At 44.6% G+C, this 6,917-nt stretch overlaps 2 non-coding genes across 2 annotated transcripts; both read left to right on the top strand.

Annotated features, from left to right (window-relative positions):
• The first annotated feature begins 1,278 nt into the window (after window positions 1–1,278).
• TRNAH-GUG lies at window positions 1,279–1,350 on the top strand. The gene has a single exon. It is a non-coding gene; the product is annotated as a tRNA-His (tRNA).
• Window positions 1,351–5,138: 3,788 nt separating this feature from the next.
• Window positions 5,139–5,212, top strand: TRNAN-GUU. Its single transcript has one exon. It is a non-coding gene; the product is annotated as a tRNA-Asn (tRNA).
• The last annotated feature ends 1,705 nt before the right edge of the window (window positions 5,213–6,917 follow it).

Below are 6,917 nucleotides of genomic sequence, written 5' to 3'. Positions count from 1 at the left end.
ATCAAGAGGCTTTTTAGCTCCTCTTCACTTTCTGCCATAAGGGTGGTGTCATCTGCATATCTGAGGTTATTGATATTTTCTCCCAGCAATCTTGATTCCAGCTTGTGTTTCTTCCAGCCCAGCGTTTCTCATGATGTACTCTGCATAGAAGTTAAATAAGCAGGGTGACAATATACAGCCTTGATGTACTCCTTTTCCTACTTGGAACCAGTCTGTTGTTCCATGCCCAGTTCTGTTGCTTCCTGACCTGCATACAGATTTGGGGATGAAGGAAAAGAGAGACGGCATCTGCCTGGGAAAAATACAAGATTTTTAGCTTAAATCTCTTTGGAAATATGGGACAAATGTTTGAAAACAACGGTGAGTTATGAGGTTTATAACATGCACAGTGAAGGAGGAATGAGGAGAGATACAATTAGTTGCTCGTTGCACTCATTCTGAGAGCTGGAGGGTGGTTGTAAAAGAGGCTTTATTGGCCTTTCCCGGAAAGGATGCGAGGAGTAGAAATAACCACACAGGCAAGGAGTCCCTGTGTAGGTTTCAACCACCAAACCTTTTGCTTAGCAACCAAACGCACGGACCGAATCCGCCACAGAGCTAGGCGTACGTCAGGTCCTTCTCATCCGCATGGATGAGCACTCACTCACTCCTTCCACGCCAGGCGGAGCCACCCGCCTTTCCCGGGAGAGCGGCGCCGGATCCAAGCCTCAGACAACCGGAGAAGCCGTGGGCAAGCCGGGCGTCGGGGGATTCAGAAAGCAGAAGTGCAGCCGAGCGTCCCCGCCTCAGAAGCAGCGCCCCGGAGATGCCCCGAGCCTGAGCCGAGAGTGCCCCAGGGAAGCTGAACGCCGGGTGGTCTCGTAATGGTTCTTTCGTTTCTTTGCTCCGCCTTCACCCGGCCGTCTGCGCCGCCGGCACTGCCCTCGCTCGGATCGGCCGCGGTCGGTGGGGCAAGAGCTGGAACTAGCGGGTGGGGAAGGTCGGTAAGGGACAAACGCGAAAAGCCAGGAAAGAAGCTGGCAAGGTGCGAACGAAGACAACCAGACTTCCCAGAAAGAGCGTGCCAGATCTGAGGAGGTGAGAAATGGTCTTCGGTTTGGTTTCGTTTTCTCATCCTGTATCAGGATTGAGAGGAAGAGAGGGAAAACCAGGGATTGGAGATGAAAGAGAGAAAAAGAATACCTACAGTTTCCAAGAATAAAGCAGCGCAATGATTGGAATCATTTTAAGTCAAATAACACAGATCAAAACTCATTGTTATAGCTTTGAGTGTGGCGCGCCGTGATCGTATAGTGGTTAGTACTCTGCGTTGTGGCCGCAGCAACCTCGGTTCGAATCCGAGTCACGGCATTAGAGTTACACTTGGTGTCTGCTTCCCTTTTTTTTCTAAAACCCCGTAATGGTCTACAGTGGGTTCTCTGAAATGTGACCAATTCTATCCAAAAGGGAAATTAAGATGTGTAATCACAGAGCAAGATGCACAAATGAACAGCTATTTGATGTGAAATAATTACCAGGATCAAGATGTAGAAAATTTTTATTAGCCAAGTATGGATGATACATTTTGATACATGGATGAGGCCCTTCGATACATTTTCCAGGTAATGCCTATCCATCCCCTGCTACTCTAAGCTATTCTGATGGCCACTCCACAGTTTAAGCTTGTCCTTTCTTCAAACTCACCTAAATGAATATACACATTTTACTATCTAGGGATCATCAAGCAGCAATTCTGAAGTCGAGTTTCCCAGTAGTAAGGAAATCATAGAGTTCAGCACCACACGAAGGCAACGGACAAGCCTTTGCCCTGGTTTAAGCCCCTTCAAGGTCACGGTATCTCTGCTGCCAGGTACCCCATGAGCCATCATCTTTCTTCAGGGTCACTCTCCTCCCCTTCACCCTTACCAAATCCCTCTCTGCAAAGTAATTCTAGCAAAGATCTCCCAATCTTCCTGTTCCTCCCCACACAGGCAGAGCATACACGCTCACCCTCCAAATTGACTGCCTTTCAGCAGCTCTTCCAGACCCCCACACACCCACAACTGTGCTGTCTCTTTCACTGCTCCCTCTGCAGGCTTGGTCCACACCCCCCACCCCTCATCTACCACCCCCACTCCCTCGCTCACCTCTTGCCCTACAGTGGACATAACATTTGTCCTAACAGGTCTTTAACATGCCCACTGCCTGGTAGAGACCACAGGGATTCCAAACAGCAGCAGCTGGAGAGTCAGGGCATGTATCTGGATCATCCGGAGATGCTCCAGGCCTGAGCACTGATATTCTGGTGTTGATTTCTACAGGAACTGTCTGCTTATGTCACCAATAACAGGTTTGTCCTTATGGTAATGAGGCAAATTGGAAATTCCAGTTACTCAGGGAAATGAATGTGAATGAATAGATTGAAAGAGAGTATTTTAAAAATATATTCCACCCTGCTCAACTGACAAGTGGGTGGAAATGACAAAAACCTGGGAGGTTGGCAGCATCTGCTTTTGCTGGCCAGTCATTGGATGTGAACCAGTGGCCTCTGGGAACAACTCTAACTTGGGTCTCTGTCTACCAGAGATACCTTGGAGGATCTGTCTGCACCGTGGGGATAGATCACAGCACCCCTTTTCCTTTTCCTGGGAAACCTAAGCCGGGGTCTTCCTGGATCACAAAGGTAGATATTTTAATGACCAGGAGTTGTAACAAAATATTTGTGATAATTTTACTCATTAGGAAAATAAACATTAATACTATAAGGAGATATCATTACACATCCTCCAGCATGCTGCTGCTGCTGCTGCTGCTAAGCCACTTCAGTCATGTCCGACTCTGTTCGACCCCATAGATGGCAGCCCACCAGGCTCTCCCGTCCCTGGGATTCTCCAGGCATGAACACTGGAGTGGGTTGCCATTTCCTTCTCCAATGCATGAAAGTGAAAAGTGAAAGGGAAGTCGCTCAGTCATGTCCGACTCTTCGAAACCCCATGGACTGCAGCCTGCCAGGCTCCTCTGTCCATGGGATTTTCCAGGCAAGAGTACTGGAGTGGGGTGCCATTGCCTTCTCCACACTATTGCAATAGACCTCACAATAATAATTAACAATCGATCTAGTGTAGGGTTGCCTAGAAATGGGGCTCAAATGACTTTCTGGGATGGTGGGAATTTTTTATAACTTGATTCAGGTGATGACTACATTTGCCCAAATTCAACAAACTGCCTATGAACTAAAGGTGTGTGCTTTTTACACTATGTAAAATATAGTTCAATGATTTACTGTTTCCATAAAAATCAGTGAACGGTGACTGGAGACAAGTTGTTGTAGATAGACTGTGAGGACTAGTTTGCGTTTATTGTAGAGCCATTAAATACTCGTTTTCCTTTAGTGTAAAAAAAAGCCCTCACTGATGGCAGAAATATCTTCACTCTCAGTAAGAGAAAAACAAATACTGTATATGAACACATATATATGGAATCTAGAAAGATGGTGCTGAGGAGCCTTGAGGGAGGATCAGAGTGGACATATGTATACCTGTGACTGATTCATGTGGATGTATGGCAGAAACCAACACAATATTGTAAAGCAAATATCCTTCAATTAAAAATAAATAAATTAAACATAAATTTAAAACCAAAACAAAAAGAAATAGCTTTACCAGAAAAAGCCAGCAATTATCATGTTATTTCGTTAGTGCAAACTATAGACAAGTCTCCTTGAGAGGCGATATTTCAACTTTGAGGATGTGTTCTGCTTAACAGTGCAACAGGTAATTCTCCTAGGTTTAGCTTTGACCAGTAGATTTGTGCGCTTTGGGATTTACTCCTTTTCTCACAGTATATCACTGCAAGGCCAGCGGCAAACTCTGCTCTCCCACCACTGCTAAGGGACATAGCTGGTGCTGGAATTAAAAGCAAACAGTTGGAATAGTACTTAGATGTAAAAAAAGAATGAAATAATGCCAACTGCAGCAACATGAATGGACCTAGAGATTGTCACACTAACTGAAGTAAACCAAAGACAAATATCATATGATATCGCTTATATGAGGAATCTAAGACACAAACCCCAGAATGATACAAATGAACTTACATACAAAACAGATGGCCCCACAGACATAGAAAACATGGTTACTAAAGGGAAAAAGAGGGAGGGATAAATTAAGAGTTTGGGATTAACATATACACATGCTATATATAAAATAGATAACCAACAAGGACCTACTGGATAGCACAGGGAACTATGCTCAATATTGTGTAGTAATGTACAAGGAAAATGAATCTGAAAAAAAAAATAGACATATATGTATGTATAACTGAATCACTTTGTTGTACACCTGAAACTAACAGAACATTGTAAATCAACTATAAGTCAACAAAAAAAGAAAAAAGGCAAATGGAAAGACAGGTTATAGACACTACCTTGCTATAGCCTGGATCGGAACCGAGGTTGCTGCCATTACAATGCAGTACTTACACTATACAAGCACAATGCACCACAGACCTGCATAACTGCAGTCGTAACTGCACAGACAGGTCTCCACATGGATGTACCACACTGTTTTTGCACGCTTACAGAAGTTCGTGCTTTTCCCTCTTTGATGTTTTCTCCGATTCTCCCTCCCTATTCTGCTACTTTATAAAAGTAATTTTTCTCTCTCAGGATCTGGTCCCAATCTCCTCACAGGCTTTCGGGGAGGTCTCTTTGTTTCATTCATGCCTTTTCTTGTTCTCCCTGCTTTTTCCCTTTTCCTCTTGGAATCTGATCTCTTTCCAGCTGCGGCCACACGGACCTCACCTACTAAACCGCTGCCCAGCGGCGCAGGTGGTTGAGTAAAGGCGTAGCAAACAAAAAGCCCTCACTGAGCCCACCGGACGTTCAGCTTCCCTCGGGCCCCACTCGGCTCAGGCTCGGGGCGTCTCCCGGCGCTGCATCTGAGGCGGGAGAGGAGCAAGGCTGGGCGGAGACGCTCGGCTGCGCTTCTGCCTTCGGCATCGCCCGGCTTCCCACGGGATCCAACGTGCTGAGTGGACTCCATTTCCATGGTTGTCCGAGGCTTGGAGCAGAAGCTACTGTCATGTGAGAGACAGGCGGCTCCGCCTAGCTTGGTAGTTAGGCTTGCTTTCGGTGAGAATAAAGAGCAGTGTTCTGTTGTGTCTCTGTGGCGCAATCGGTGAGCGCGCTCGGCTGTTAACCGAAAGGTTGGTGGTTCGAGCCCACCCGGGGACGCGTGTCACTCTTTTAGAATGTAAATAATGAACGATTGTTTGTAGTTCGCGCATCCTCTCCCAAACCCAGTACCCAACTGCCCCCTGTGTCTAGTACACACACACACATACACAGAAGGACTAATGTCCAGATATTCCTTCACCCTCTCTGGAGGAAAGCAGGTCACTGGGAATCCTGTAATTCATGAAAGCGTAGGCTTCTCTTCTTTACCCTGTAAACTGCTTTTACCAATGAAGTTTTTCCGCTGTTGTAGTAGTTTCTATTTAACCCCTTCCATGTGCTTTTGCGGTTTGGTTCTATGCTTTTTCTCTGACAGTCATCATTCTTGTATACATGGGGACAGGGTAGAATCCTGTAAGAGTAATTGCTCTATCGCAGCCTTTACATTGGAGAAGGCAATAGCATCCCACTCCAGTACTCTTGCCTGGAAAATCCCATGGACGGAGGAGACTGGTGGGCTGCAGTCCGTGGGGTCGCAAAGAGTTGGACATGACTGAGCGACTTCCCTTTCACTTTTCACTTTCATGCGTTGGAGAAGGAAATGGCAACCCACTCCAGTGTTCTTGCCTGGAGAATCCCAGGGATGGGGGAGCCTGGTGGGCTGCCGTCTATGGGGTCTCACAGAGTTGGACACGACTGAAGTGACTTAGCAGCAGCAGCAGCAGCAGCAGCCTTTACATGGTTTTGTACGTGATTCCTTTTTCTTGTCTTTGTTGACTTATTGGTTATAAATATCTTGTTATTTCAGCAATTGTTTTAGGTGTGATAGCGTACATACATCTGTAATTCAGTGCAGTCTGCCTTGGAGGGATGGACACCTCCTCACATTTCTCCCCTGCCTGCCCTTATGCATTTGTTGTCTGGTATTTTACTTTGCATATGTTATGACCCCCAAATTCAAGGTTATTACTTTTCCTTAAATTGTTCCATATTTTTAAAGAGATTTAATTGATGTATTTTGCCATGCCTATGCCATGTCTCTTTTCTTTCATTTCCTTGGTGTCCATCAGGAATTCCATCTGATGTGAGTTCCCTTCTTCCTGAAGGATTCCTTTAACTTCTCTTGCTGTGTGAATTTGCTGGTAATGAAATCTTTCAGCCTGTGTATGTCTACAAATGTCATCATTCAACTTTTATTTCAGGTGTTTTGTTTTTTTTTTTTTTGGCAGGGAGTAAGCATAAACTTCCATCCTGACTTTTTCCACTCTCAGTCCTTTAAAAATGTTGCTTCACTGATTTCTCAATTCCATTTCTTTTGATGAGAAATCTGACACAAACTTTATTTTTTTTTTTTTTTGTTTTCGGAATGTGCTGTGTCTTTTATGTCTGGCTGCATTGTGTGTGTGTGCATTTTTTTTTTTTCATTTTCAATGGATTAGAGCAGTTTAATTATAATGTGACTGGGCATGGTTTTCTTCCTGTTTCTTGTGCTCACAGTTCATTTGGCTCTTCAGATTGGTGGGTTCATAACTTTCATTATGATTGGAGTATTTTCTGTTGTGTTTCCTCAAAGTTTTTTTTCTTCAAATAATTTCTCCTGGATTTTCAGAGACTCCACCCACTCCTATATTAGTCCTTTTAAAGTTGCTTTACCTTCCAGTGGTGCTATGTTCTTTTTTTCTTTTTTAATTACTGGCATTTCATTTTGGATGTTTTTAGTTTTTCAAGGCTTAGTATTCCCTAACCTTTTCCTACAATGTCTAAT

This window comes from Oryx dammah, unplaced genomic scaffold, assembly GCF_014754425.2.
Source record: "Oryx dammah isolate SB20612 unplaced genomic scaffold, SCBI_Odam_1.1 HiC_scaffold_28, whole genome shotgun sequence".
Taxonomy (NCBI): Eukaryota; Metazoa; Chordata; class Mammalia; order Artiodactyla; family Bovidae; genus Oryx; species Oryx dammah.
The sequence above is the reverse complement of the archived record's forward strand: the minus strand, read 5'-3'. Positions and strand labels throughout refer to the sequence as shown.